We start from the raw sequence: 14,818 nt of genomic DNA, 5'->3' as shown, positions 1-14,818 counted from the left end.
AACCACAGCTAGTACTTACTCATTCCTCTTGTTACGCTCCCTCAAAAAACAAGTAAAATTAAAAAAAAAAATTAAAACCAACATAAAAACAAGCTTGCATTGACTTCATTGTAACAGAATGTAAACTAAAACACATCTTTGAAGTTTTCTACACAGATGGCTTGTCCTAGCTCTCCCATGGTAAATCCTAAGCAAAAAAAAGTGCTGGACCTACAGGAAGTTGGGGAGACCACAAATATCTAACATTATCGAGATGGCCCAGGACTGCCACTGATGAGTGTACGTTAAATCCATACATCTTTGTGAGCCAGTCCATAACTGGGTCTTTTAAGCTGTATCCCCCCCACCCTGATTTTTGTGTTCATTTATTTGTGTGTTTTTAAAATTGTTTTATTCTTTAATTAGTTGTACAAAGGAGTTGCCATTCAACAAAGCAGTTTGTGAATACAATAAATCTTGATTAATCACCTCCCTCCCAACCTCACCTCTTCCTTCATTCAATCTTCTTAATTTTTGAGGGTATCCTTGAATCTTACGACAGTATTCTCCCTTCTACTTCCTCTCTTCATTTGTCTGTCCCTCTCCTTTTGGCCTCCCCTTACCCTTTTGAACTTGTTGGCAGGTTTTAACCTACTCACAATAGGACCTGATCTCTTGAGCCTCACTTTTTTTTGTCAAAGGGATAGCTTTGAGCTACTTTGTTGATCTCTACCACAAGTATTTTGGAAGACTTCTGAGTTCTGGAGTCATGCTGGGCAAATGTTCTTGATCTCAGCACACAGAAATACGCTTTACCTTGTACCCAGGATAAGTACATAACAACTATAACAACTGCACACGCGCGCGCGCACACACACACACACACCCTGAGAGAGAGAGAGAGAGAGAGAGAATGACCTACAAAAAGGTTTCATGAATAATAATACCCATAATGTTGGGGTTCAGTGTACACTAATATGTAAGCAATTAACCTCTTTAGTTTTCCTTTTTTCTTCTTTTCTTTTGTTCTTCCTCTCTCTTTCTTTCTCTTTCATTTCTCTTTATATATCTATGTCTATGTCTATCTCCCTTCTTCCCTCCTTTTTAATGCCATTCATGAGCCAGTACAATGATTTCAAAACAGGTGAAAGTCACACACACACACACACACACACACACACACACACACACAAACACACAAATAATCTTTGGTAGACATTTTAATAATAGTAACATTAGTTGGCCTAAGGATTCCATTTCAGCTCTCTGTCCTCCCCCAGACAGCAAGCCATTCCCCATCTAATCTGTGGAATAATGTTTCAATGTACAGAATTGATCTTGTCTTTCTTTGCCTTGAAACTGTTCAATGGTTCTTCATTATCCTTAGCATAAATACTTTAATATGGGATATAAGGCTGTTTGGTCCATAATTACTCCTCACCATCTCCATCTTGAGCTCCTGGCAGAAACTTCATCTCTTTCATCCCTTTGATTGTGAGTCAGAGTTCCCAATGTACCCATGTGCTCCCTGATATCTCTAGCACTGGAGCCTGAATACCAGTTCCTTCTGTGAGATCACTGCACCTCTCTTTCTTCCTTCTCATTCATCATACTGGTACTCCTTGTCTACAATGATGAGAGGCCTGCCCTGCTAAATTGGGTCAAATGTTTGTGGTTCTTTTATGGTAACATGAGCTACGTAAGAGCAGGTAGGAAAGAAGGATTGCGCAGATGGTACAAGAACTGGATCTTGAGTGTTCTGCTTTATCTTGGAGCATCACAGATGTTTAAAGAAAAAAAGGGACCATAAAAATTATCAAGAGAAGTGATTGGTAACTTTTGTTTCCTGTATGTCAGGAAATCATGATGGCCACAGAGAGTATCTAGGTACTGTGGGTCAGTACTTTAGAAAGTACAGGGAGAAAGTGTCCAGTTATATGTGATAACGTGTGTGTGTGTGTGTGTGTGTGGTGTGTGTGTGTGTGTGTGTGTGTGTGTTGGTAGTTGACAGCAGGACTTGAACTCAGGACCTTAAACTCTCATGTAGCTTTTGAGCTTCAGGCTGGCACTCTACCACTTGAGCCACAGCTCCCCTTCTGGATTTTTTTGTTGGTTAATTGGGAGGCCTAGCTTGGAGACACAATCCTCAGATCTCAAACTCCCCAGTAGCTAAGATTATAGGCATGAGCTTGTAATGATAACTTTTTTTTAATATGACTTTGGATCGGAAAAAAAAAGGGAAGATTTCTGGTTTTTCCTTTGCGTCTGTTTGCTTTGGAAAAGAAACTTCTCAGATCATAGTGACACTGATTTTTAAAACTTCCTGGTGGCATTACAAAATTCCTGAAAGCCATTGATTTATCGCAGTGCCTTAAAATGAACAGCAGTGAAAGGCGAGGGCCAGGGAGGGTGGGTGGCCCTCTAGAGCTTGCAGGGGGCCCTTCTGACATTTAGGCACAATTACAACATATCATCTTAGGCCCAAAAACACAATCCTAAAGGCTTAGTGCTTTTAGTATGCTACAGAGGTTACACACGTTCTAGAATCTCTATCTGCAGTAGAGAATGATAATTAAACAGACATTAATTCAGAATCTGTTGCACTCGGGCCTGAGCCAACAAATCACTGGAAAGTACAAAGATGAATTCTGACTTCTTTTTGAATTTAATACCGGAGACATAATAGCACCCATGTTTAGTTTCTTGTTTAAACCCCAAAACAACCACAGAATGCAAATGCTGCATTATGACCATTGTGTAGATGAAAAAGTCCTATTGCTAGTCAGCTATGGTGGTTCACGGCTGTAATCCCAGCACTTGGGAAGCTGAGGGTACTGGGTGTAAGACCAACCTGGGCTATACAGTGAGACTCTGTCTCAGAACAAACAAGGAAGCCTCACTGTGGGTAAGCCCATTTTCCTCTTGCTAATATATATATATATATATATATATATATATATATATATATATATATATATATATGTGGCATGGACACTAAGGATCTGGTGAAAGGGAAAAATCATTTCTGCCTGGGAAATTGGTGTATGGCTTCTTGGACCATACAGGACTTGAAACATGCAATAGATTTCAACCCAAAACAATGCATCCATCCAAGGCAGAGGGGACTGAAGGGCAGAAGAAGAAATGGGAAAAGAACATTCCATACCTAGTACTTGGAGGATGAAGCAAGAGATCAGACTGAGGTCAAACTACAGAGGGCCTTGAATGTGATCCAGAAAGCTAGCCATTTCCCAAGCATGTCACACAGAGCACAGTTTCTGCAAGATGTGAACACGACTTCAATACAGCATCGTATTGCCAGCCCAGTTTGGAAAGCGCTGGATTAAAAGGTTCAATCAGGTCTTTACTACAGGCTCATTTCAGAGTCTTTATAAGGTGATATGCATTGCAAACATCCAGAAAAGGGACAAAAGTTCTAGCATATCTGAGATTTAGGTGATCAAAGAATACCTAGTTTATTATGAATTTTTATTCTCTTATTAAAAGCAGCTGTCAGACTAGTGTTCCACAGATTCCATTTTGAGCCGCAGTATTTCTGGCAATGTGGTGTGGTATATTCACAGCAGAGCTGGGCCTTTGGAACAGAGACCTGACAACACAGTAGCAGGAAAAGAATCCTAAGGAAGAGATGAGGCATAGATGAGATGACAAGATCTTGCAAGAATCTTGGGAAACGGACTTGGAGATTTGTGAAGGGGATGCTAGGAGATTCTCTTGAGATGAAATCCCATGTGAAGCTACAGGAAGTACAACTGGGCAGAAGGAGGTGGTGGACTGTGATGGGGGTCTCAGTTGCTTTTAAGGGTATCTCAAGCTGACATGCCATGCATGTTACCTGACATCAGTCCATGCAGTCTTTGCTCAGTTCTCGCTACTATGCCACCGACAGGCACATGCTGCCTAGTTACCAGAATGGCATGCCCCAGGACAGCTCCACAGAGGGACTCCAGTAGCCAAGACTACGAACTGTTAGCATCTTTGGTCACAAAATCCTCAGTCCCCAAGGGACGCTGAGCAACACAGCCTGGCACTCGCCACGCTCACCGTGTCTTCATCTTTCCATGTTCATGATGATGACATTTTTCTCCCATGTCGCATGCAGCTGGGTTGTTTAGTTGGCTATAATAAAATGGTGGCATATTTGCATAAAGTGGGCATGTGTTGACAAGAAGTAGGTCTACTGCTTTATATTCATCTTGTGAATGGTTTTCACTGAAATAGCAGGAAACTAATGTCCTTTCAAAACTTTATTAAAATCATCTGGATAGACTCAATCTAATAAAAGCATAGTACATGGCTGTGGGATTTTCTGAAGCTTAAATATGGAGCAAAAACAGACTTAAATGACATCCTCTATTTCAAATTGTGTGGATAGATGGGTTATTGGTATAAGGCAATAAATGGATCATTTATGAATTAGATTCACGCTAAACATTCTTGTTCTATTTTTGGCCATGTGACTTTTGGTCACATGAACTTAGGCATTCTGTCTCACCTAGGCATTGCTTCTCTGTGTTTCCATCTCCATCACTGCCATCTTACTCATTCAGTCCATGGCACTTCACCTTTCCACTTAGGAAGAATCGGGCTGGGGATATAGCCTAGTGGCAAGAGTGCCTGCCTCGGATACACGAGGCCCTAGGTTCGATTCCCCAGCACCACATATACAGAAAACAGCCAGAAGCGGCGCTGTGGCTCAAGTGGCAGAGTGCTAGCCTTGAGCGGGAAGAAGCCAGGGACAGTGCTCAGGCCCTGAGTCCAAGGCCCAGGACTGGCCAAAAAAAAACAAAAACAAAAACAAAAACCACTTAGGAAGAATCAATTACAAGGTTAAATTTATTTTTTAAATACCCATACCGGGTCTTGAACACTGGCAAGGCACTGTCCCTTTGCTTTTTCACTCAAGGCTGACACTCTACCACTTGAGCCACAGCTCTACTTCTAGCTTTTTGCTAGCTAATTAAAGATAAGAGTCTTGTGGACTTTCCTGCCTGGACTGGCTTCTAACTGTGATCTTCAGATCTCATCCTCCTGAGTAGCTAAGCATAAGCCACTAGCACCTGCATTAAATGAATCTCTACAAAGAACTGATCTTGGCCTCCAGACTCATTTCTTGTTTTCTCTTCCAAATATTAGAGATGCAGTCTACCATAATTAGACAGCTCTTGACCTAGGTATTTGAAAGACTCTTAACAAATAGGAGTTGTAGGAAGAATGGTGCAGGTATAGTTGATGAAGTCATTCAGGTCTCTTTCTGGGACATTGTATTGTGGTGTTTGGTGTATGTTTTTTTTTTTATAAACCACTTCTGGCAAAAAGAAGCTCAAGTACATAAAAGAAGACTTATTTGTGCCCTGATCTTGAGCTACTTTTGAAAACATGGCATCACTGTTCATAAAGGACATAAATGCATATAAATTTACGTGCATGACCCCTTAAGTCCAGCATGCAACCTTGAGTGCATTAGAGTCTAGGACTTTGAAATGAAAACACAGTGCATAGCAATCCTCTGCAACAGGGAACTGGGACTAAGCCTTGAGTGGCATTACTCTGGCCAACGCACACAAATTCAATGCTAACATTTTAACCTATGGCCATGTGCATTAAAGATGAATTTTGCCTGGAAAAAAATTAATGTCCCACAGCTCTTAGAACTGTAGTTTCTTTGTGAAATGGAGTATGCAAAATGGCTTTTAAAAATCAACCTTTGGGCGACTAGCTTGTTTTTCCTGTCTTGGCTTGTCTTAGTACTTAGACCCCTAAAGGATCATTAAGCAAATAATCAAATAGGTATAAAAGAACCACCCAGATTCACAGCAAGCAGTATGGAGATGGATGGAGCCAGTGAGGAAGACCAATTTTCAAATTATTTTTTAGTGTGAAACTATAAAATGTCGCTTCTATTTTCTTTTTTTTAAAAAATCATCATTTAAAACCATGAAGGTTCACCACTCTTTCCTTGGCTAATAGATTGAATTTTAAACAAGGAAGGTTCATTTTGCAGGCAAAAGTACGAATAACAGCTAACGAGAGTGGAACTGGCCTGGAAACTTTGTGAGTTATCAGATTTATGTTGTGTCTACAGAACAGACTAAGATTTTTTTCTTAAAAGCCTTCTGGGGTCTTGTATCAATTTAATTTTGATGAATGGCCAGTGTGGTAAATATTATTTACATTACTACACAAGTTGGGTCTGTTCCATTGTGCCTGCTATGAAATAGTTTCTCAACTTAATCTCCATGGACTGGCTTTGCCCACTGTTAATTCACAATTAGAAGGATAATTAGTAATGCGAGCACTTTGCTTTTGAACTAAAAACAAGAACATGAGCTCATTACTCTATCATCTGGAAGTTAGCAATTCTTGAGCCTAAAGATTTCAATACTGTACTCCCAGTGATCTACACAGGTGGTAGTATTACTTTTTTAAATTTTGCCCTTTTTTCTCTTTTATATATATATATACATATATGTATATGTATATATGTATGTATATACACACAAAATTATATATATATACAAAATTATATATATAAATAAAATGGCACGACAGTCTCACTCCTTTGATTTATCTGCATTTCTTCCCCCTCTATCCGTGTCTGCTCATTTACTCATCCATTCTACATGTTTGTTAAGCCGTGTGTGTGTGTGTGTGTGTGTGTGTGTGTGTGAATCAGTATTTTACATGGGCCTGATATTGTACAAGAGCAGCCACAGATGATACTTGAACAAAAAGGGTCTGGCAGTATTCTAATAAAACTTTATTCACAAAAACAGACAGTGGATCAGATTTGGCCAACCTTTCAAAGCCACAAGCTTTGAGGCTATAGACACAGCAGAAAGCAATAAAAATTCTAATGGATATGTACTACAATCAGAGAAGTAGACAATACATAGAAAAAGAAAGAATTTCAGAGTAGCAAGTAGAATGAAGGAAACCTGTTTTCCATATCAAAATCATAACTTACAGTCAGCACAGAGCTATTATGTTGCGAATGTTTTCTCTGTACCTTCTCAATTGTTGTTTCTGATGTCCCTGAGTCTTACCATCCTCCCTGATTGCTACTTTTACTTATTCCTCCCATTCACAGTATTTAGATAAATCTAACTGATGATCACACAAATGAGAGACCAAATGCATCCACTTGTTCCTCTTATAATATACTTTATCTTAATTCCTTGTTTCTACTTTAGACAGAGAATCCTAGAAATCCTGATGGGGAAAGGGCACAAATGAGGAATGTAAATGTGGACAATGTCTGTCCCTTGCTATGGATGTCATTGTTATTTCTGCTTCTCTATAGTTTCAGAGGATCCTAAAAACAAAATGAGGTCCCAGAAAGCTATTAGCTCAGGCACAAGGCACAGACATGTAGGACCTCATATTTTGATTTGGGGTGTAAATACTGCTCCCCCTCCACTTAGCCTATTAGAGCCAAAGAGACTCCTCTTCAAACCCTTCAAGCATTTGTTGAGTACCAACTGAATGCACAGCACAGTGGTCCAATGTTCTAGAAGAATATACTAAGGAACATGACAGAGCCCTTCCTATCAGAAGACAGACACCTCTAGGGATGGGACAGATTTGAGATCAGAATATTGTCCAATACTGATTCGTCATCAACTCCAGTCCCAGGAAGCAAAGCCCCCTGGCTAGCTCCTCTATTGCAGGAGAGGAATAACCTTTCTTGCAAGGGTAGATGAATTGGATGTACAGCATAGTATATTCTGGATTCTTTTCCCCAGATAGTGACAAATACATGTTTGAATTCCTATGAGCCATATGCAAACATTTCCATTTGTCAATAACATGATCATTATCACTCCCATTTATACACAAGAGACTGAGTCACAGAAAGACTGAGACCCTGGCAGAGCTGCTTGGCTTCTGAATGGCAGAACCAGAGTTCCTCCCTCAGTCTAGCTCCAGACTCTCAGCCTCTGTGCTGCAGAATTGTCTGAGGGAGTCAGAGGTTTTTCCACTCAGCCTTTCCATGGTAGAATGCACGTAGGTTAGGCCCAGGGTCCAAATCTTCCTCAGGCCCTCTCTGTCCCTCTGATAGAGGCAGCAAGAGGGAATTTAAGATTGGCAGATATATGAGGTCTCTGAGTTATGTGTGCTATTCACAGGTTTTGGCAGCTGTAAGCAGAAAGAGCCAATACCTGGTCTTAAATTCAGCCATTTTCAATAATAAAGCTAGTGTTATCATCTCTCTTAGTTTGACTCCTGTAACTACTTTCTTAAATTTTGGTACCCAACAATAGGGAGAAAGGACAGTGATAAATTCTCACCTTAAGCCCTAGACATAATATAGGAATGAATAATAACAGTAGTGAAAAGTAGCTGACAATTACACCCCAGCAGGTGTTGTTCTAAGCACTTTAGCTATATATTATCTTTTTTATCCCATCAAGCCAGGTACCTCACATGATGGGAGAGGAAAGGGATTAAATTTAAGGTTGTCAAATGGGCTTTTCATATGTAAAAGGGCGATGATTATTTTATTGGCTACATGACGTATTAATGGGGCTTGATTACAATGGTCTTTGATGTTAACATCAAATAATCCTGCCTTTCGCAGAGGCAGTCTCAGGAGATGATAATTAGTATTGTCTGAGAACACTCAAGAGGTCTAGTAACTGTATCTCCTGGCCAGAAAATAGCCAAGTGAGGTTAGGTCAGGTTATTCTAGGTGAAAGCTACTTTGATCTCTTCACCCCATGTCCAACCTTGGTGGCCTGAGACTACAGCAAGCCACCCCCGGCTGCCACTTATGCTAATCAAACAGCTCTTATACATGGATCATCCTCCTCAGAGCTCTCCCCTACAATGCTAATCATGTAGCCCACCATGGTACTTTGCAATGCCCTAGAGGATAAGAAACAAAAGCCTCCACATGCTTTAAAGTCCTAAACAGTCTGACTCCTGCCTGTCCTGTAGCTCCGTTTCTACATCCCAGCATGGGCTGCCTCAGTTTCCTGATAGTCCTGAACTCTCTCTCTCCCTTGTGACTTACCTGTTCTTTCTTCCCCAAACCTTCCTTAGCCTGGTTGTCACATTCCTAAACACACTCATTTCTTCAGGCTTGGGCTTAAATACTATTTGCTCACAATCCCTTCCCTGCCATCTCGGAACTGTAGGTCCCTGTGTTAGCAGTCTGTGTGCCATCCTTGTTCTGGCCTTCAAAGGACTTCTCTCAATGTATAATTATTTGGTTTTTCTAGATAGTCATTCTTTCTGGTTTGACTTCATCTAAGATAAACCCTCATGAAGAAGAGAAGTCAGTCTTGCTCAATGCTCTGTTCTCAAAGTCTTCGCAGTACCTGGAACACACTCACCCAGGGAACGCTGTTGAGCCAGAGCTAATGGATGATGCCCAATTCCAGGCATCACCCTCCTTGACAGTGATAGCAATGGTGCTCGATGTCCACATGCAGCCTGGCAGCCCTGTGCTGTCATGGGTAGGACACAAAATGAACTTTTAATACTACCTATGAAATAGAAGGATTTGACAATAATTAATGTTTTTGTGGCTATACATAATGATAATTTCAAAATGTCTAAGACCCATTATGTTTTGATCAGATAGTCAAAGGAACAGCAGGCAAGGTATAGTCCAGCCGGAAGTCGAGATACCTCTTGGACACACGGGTCCCAGTCCTCACCAAAGTGCTTCCTTTTAGAACACTGTCATATACTGAAACTGAAACCTGTCATATACTGAAACCTGTCCTGGTGCCCAACACAGTGGCACTTTAAAATATATTTGCAGACTGACTCAGAGACTGTGTTCTCTAGCCCATTCAATAAGGACTAGCAGGAGAAAGTGGGAACTATAGCATTAAGCAAATGCATTCCAGAATTCATAGGAAACACTGACAGACTAAATGCTACGTAATGCCAAAATACTCTTTATTTATTTATTTATGCAAACATATATACATTTATTGCTGCATGCAAGGCTAAGGTTTAAGCATGTGCCTCCAGCCCCATTTTAGCTGTTTATTTTGGAGTTGGATTCTAATTGACTTTTCTGCCTAGGCTAGATTCAGACCAGATCCTTTAGCTCCTAGCCTTCTGAATGGCTAGGAGCGCAGGCATGAGCCACCAGCACCTGGCTCTTATTTTAAATTGCTATTTAACTTATTTAATACTTTTGGTATAAACATGTTATAAATCCAAGTTAACTTCTTTATTTAAGTATAGAAGTCATATTTGCTGGTTCTCACACTTAATCTGGATTCCATATTCATATGACCTATACCAACATCTGATTTATATTGTCATTTGCCTCTACTCCTTTGGGTAATCTTGAGCAATGTGTTTTGCTCACTGAAAACAGGTTGATTTTTTTTTTCTTTTCTGTTTTTCCTTTGTTTTTGTTTTATTGCTGTGGGGTTTTTGTGTGTGTGTGTTTCTACTTGAATTAAAGCAAGTATTACTGAATTTCTGATTTAGCAACCAAGGATTTGTGTAGACATTGGAAAATGTATATGTTAAAATGAAATCAAAACATAATGGGTCTTAGACATTTTGAAATTACCATTATGTATAGCCACAAAAAACATTACTTATTGACAAACTCTTCTATTTCATAGGTAGTACTGAAAGTTCATTTTGTGTCCCTACCCATGATACATTGATAGAAAGACAAAATGTTTTGTTTTGGAACTGCAATTTAAATGTTGATGTCATCTGACCCCAGTTAGAGTAGCCTTTATATAAAAGACTAAGGCTGAGGAAGAAGGGAAGAGGACTCTTGTGCACATGGGAGGAGTGCAAGGCCACACTGCCCCCGTGGAAAGCAGTACAGAGGTTCTATTATAGAACTACAAGCGATCAGCAATCTCACTACTAACTATGCCAAAGAAAACGAAATCCTCATATCCGGCACTTGCGTGGTCTTTGAATCACTCTTCACAGTAGCTAAATCAAGGAATCTGCTTTGTCCATTGAATCTGAATGGATAAGGAAGAGGTGACACATAACCACAGTGGAACATTATTCAGTCATAAAGAGAACGAAATCCTGTTATTTGCAGTAAAATGAATAAAATGGAGGATGTTACCATGAAGTCAAAGCAACAAAGTACAGAAGGACAAATGTTGCATGTTCTCTTTCATGTGAGGATGCTACAAAATAAATAACATTGACCTCCTAGAAGAAGAGGGAAGAATAGAGGTCATTAGAGACAGGAAGGGAGGAGGAGCAAAAAAAAAAAAAAAAAAGGAGGATGGATGGTAGCTACCAAAATAAGGTTGAGAAGGAACAGTTAGTTCTTGTGTTTATGGCACAGTGGGGGTCATAACACGCTACAATAATTTATGGTATATTTCAAAATAACTAGAACAGTTAAAAATATTTCCTAACTGAGAAATGATGGGTGTTTGGGGAGAAGGTAAGACCAATTACCCTTGGCTCCAATCAATCACCAGAAAACCAGAAATGGTGCTATGGCCCAAAGTGGTAGAGTGCTAGCCTTGACCAAGCAACAACAGCAACAACAACAACAACAACAAAGCTCAAGAACAGTACTCCTGTCCTGAGTTCAAGCTCCACAACCGACACCTCCTCCCCCCAAAAAGAGACCCTCAAAGCCTGGCAATTTCCATTCCTATTTAAAATATAGCCAGAGATAAATAAAAACAGAAAATATGTTTAAAGCCTCACTCTTGCCATGCTTGGTAAAATGCCAACACAGCAGACACTTCCCCATTATCTTTCTGGTACAGAATTAAAACTTGAGCTTGGAGAGATCAAGAAATATGCCAAGGGCTGGGGATATAGCCTAGTGGCAAGAGTGCCTGCCTTGGATACACGAGGCCCTAGGTTCGATTCCCCAGCACCACATATACAGAAAACGGCCAGAAGCGGCGCTGTGGCTCAAGTGGCAGAGTGCTAGCCTTGAGCGGGAAGAAGCCAGGGACAGTGCTCAGGCCCTGAGTCCAAGGCCCAGGACTGGCAAAAAAAAAAAAAAAAAAGAAAGAAATATGCCAAGACTACATAGCCAGAAAGAAGCAAAATTGCTCAGGAGTTTAAGAACTTAAGTTTCTTCATCTCAACCCTATTGACATGTGAGCTGTGTGTACATAGTATACAATGTCCCCTTCCTCATTAGATGCCACTTTCTTGCTTTCCTCATAAATGGTGTCCCCAGACATTGCCGTTTGACTTGAGGGGATAAAGTTTCTCCTGGTATAAAAGTAGTACGTTAGAACTCCATTTTTAAGCTTTTGTGCCTTTGTTCTAGGTAGATGAACAATGAGCCAAATAAGCCCCCAGCAAGCTCCTCATAGCCTATATCAGGGCTGTAGCCAATTTCCTTCCCTTCCTACCCCCTTTGTTTTACCAAGGAAATGCCAGGTGTTCACAGTCTGCAGTGGTTTGGGATATGTACCCCAAAACTAGAATTAATAAAAAAAATTAATTGCCTTGTTCTTCTTACAAATAATCTGAGCTAAGGTTGGGTCCCATGTGCTGGGGGAAGGAGAGAGGGACGCAGGGGCAAGATGGTTCCCAGTTTAGACTCCTCACCATTTCAGTTAGAATTAATTTGATGAAGAAACAGAATAAGAATTGCAAAGTCATCAAAGATGACGGCTTTTCCTTTATGACCCCTGGCACCAGAACAAAGGCTCTCTCTCGCTCTCGCTCTCTCTCTCTTTCTCTCTTTTTTTTGTGGGTTTTTGGATTTCCAGAATAAAGGGAATACAAATGTTTAGGTAATGTTTGGATGGCCCACAGACTGTTCTTGCATCAGTGATAGGTCAATTAATATCCGAACAGTTCAAAGAAGCAATTATTTTAATTTATAAATCACTTCGGAGGTAGGAAGCTGCCATCCATTAATGTGGTTTTTACAAATAAGAGCGTTCATGGTTCCGTGTGTGTCTGTGTGTGCCTCTCTCCTCATGTCATTCTATCTGGCCGGAGTTTTCAGACCAGATCGCATACCTCTGTGATGAAGTATTTGTCTCCAGGGCCTTGACAAACACATAAAGCATCAAGTCTGCAATTCGACCCTTGGCTGAGACCACCCTCTTTTCAAGTTTTTGCTATGCTGAAAGGTACCACCATGCACAATGTTGCTTCCAGAAATGACCTTCTTATATTACGTTCTAAATGGCAGGGTCTGTGAGCTAAAACTCCCCAGGGGGGTAGAGTGACTCTCCATCCATAATCATGCCAAAAAGGAGAAAGGCCAATGTGATTTCTGGGCATGGTGGGCTTAGCAGGTTATTTTGGCAGCTAATGGTAAGTCTCTGAAGTGTCCTTGAACATTTTGCAAACCATCCTTTACTTTGACTTTATGTTGTAAATTTCTGAGTGTCAACAAAGTACCCAGATCCTCGGTGTACAAATGTAGCCAGGACAAAGGCAACTTGATCTTAGAAACAAACTTGAAGCTGGGCTTTATGGGATTGTCTGCTTATAAAGTCCCATTTGGACAAGGTATGGTGTGACTAGGGAAGTTTCCAGAAAGAAGGAACCATGATTTCAAAGATGAACAGGTGTTTGTTTGGCACCGTGAGAGAGTAGAGGTGTTATAGGCAGAGGGAAGAGTATGTGCCAGGACACAGAGGCAAGAGAGCAAATATGGCAGATCCAGGAAGCAAAAGGAAAAGCAGGTTTATTGAGAGGTAGGGAGTGAGGGATGTATACATCATGGTGAGGAGTCAGGGGAAGACAGGAGAATAACTTCATTGGATGAGTTAAAAGTAATGGGAGGAAAGAAAAGCCACTAGAGAAAGGGTGAGGGCTTAGTCATACCCAGCTTCTATCAGTGAGCTCGCTTTGGGTGCAGTATTGGAACTCAAAGCTTTATGCTTCTACCACTTAAGTCATGCCTTCAGAAATCTCTGTTTCCGTTTGAGATAAGACCTTGTGCTTTTGCCTGGAGCTGCCCTCAGACTGTGATTCTTCTCCTTCTGACTTCAGAGTATCAGGTATTACCATCATACAAGGCTTGTTGTCTCAATGACCTTTTTTTTTGCTTATTTTTTGGTCCATGGTAGCCCTGGGACTCAATTCACCCAGGTGGCTGATATTATAGACTTGAGCTGACACACTCAGTGGAAATGAGAGAATTTACATTGAGCATACATTCCTCCTTCCTACGAACTAAAAAAGAATAACTTTATAATCTGCACATAAGTCCTTTCCAATAGTTAAATGTTTTCTTTATTTATTGAGCTCCTACTACATATCTGACAACGTTCTCTGTGTGAAGGAAACTAGGGCAGAACTAGATCATTCCTTGTTTCAGAGAGTATTTCTCTTAGACAAGGCAAATGTAAGAGGTGAATTAAGTGCAGGCATTTAGACACAACCAGTGCTATAAAGGTGGGAAGTTACAAGGTCACACACAAGCTTGACATAGAGGAAAGACTCTGAAAGTAGTAGCATTGCAGTTGAGTGGAGAACAAAGATATGGCAACCAAGGCAGCGGCCCTGGGTGTGGCAGTGATCATGAGATACTTGCAAAATAGAGAAGCAGGGAGCATACTATGTAAGGCCTCATGGACCACAGAGAGGGGCCAGAGAGTCAGTCCTATTGCAAAGGTTGGAATAAATTGTCCTCTGAGCCATGACTGAGCTCAGTGTTTGTGAATTAAAATGTGTCTTAGAAGATTTCTACTTTGCACCTCTGGCTGATAAACTTGTTCAGTGGAATACACTTCATGGAGAGGAGAAACAAGATGGCTTAAGGAAAAACCTTTAAATGAACAATTATTTATTATTTATGCCTGATGGCAAGGCTGCTGAGCACTTGTCCATAGTCCAGGCCATTTTTTGAGAAAAGAGGAAAATGATACTC

General features: G+C 40.6%; 1 long non-coding RNA gene across 1 annotated transcript; it reads left to right on the top strand.

Annotated features, from left to right (window-relative positions):
• The first annotated feature begins 4,960 nt into the window (after positions 1 to 4,960).
• On the top strand, positions 4,961 to 7,316 carry LOC125358717. Its single transcript, XR_007212365.1, has 2 exons — positions 4,961 to 6,637; positions 6,677 to 7,316. It is a non-coding gene; the product is annotated as an uncharacterized LOC125358717 (long non-coding RNA).
• The last annotated feature ends 7,502 nt before the right edge of the window (positions 7,317 to 14,818 follow it).

Source organism: Perognathus longimembris, chromosome 10, assembly GCF_023159225.1.
Source record: "Perognathus longimembris pacificus isolate PPM17 chromosome 10, ASM2315922v1, whole genome shotgun sequence".
NCBI classification, from domain to species: Eukaryota; Metazoa; Chordata; class Mammalia; order Rodentia; family Heteromyidae; genus Perognathus; species Perognathus longimembris.
This window is presented reverse-complemented; position numbering and strand designations above follow the sequence as displayed.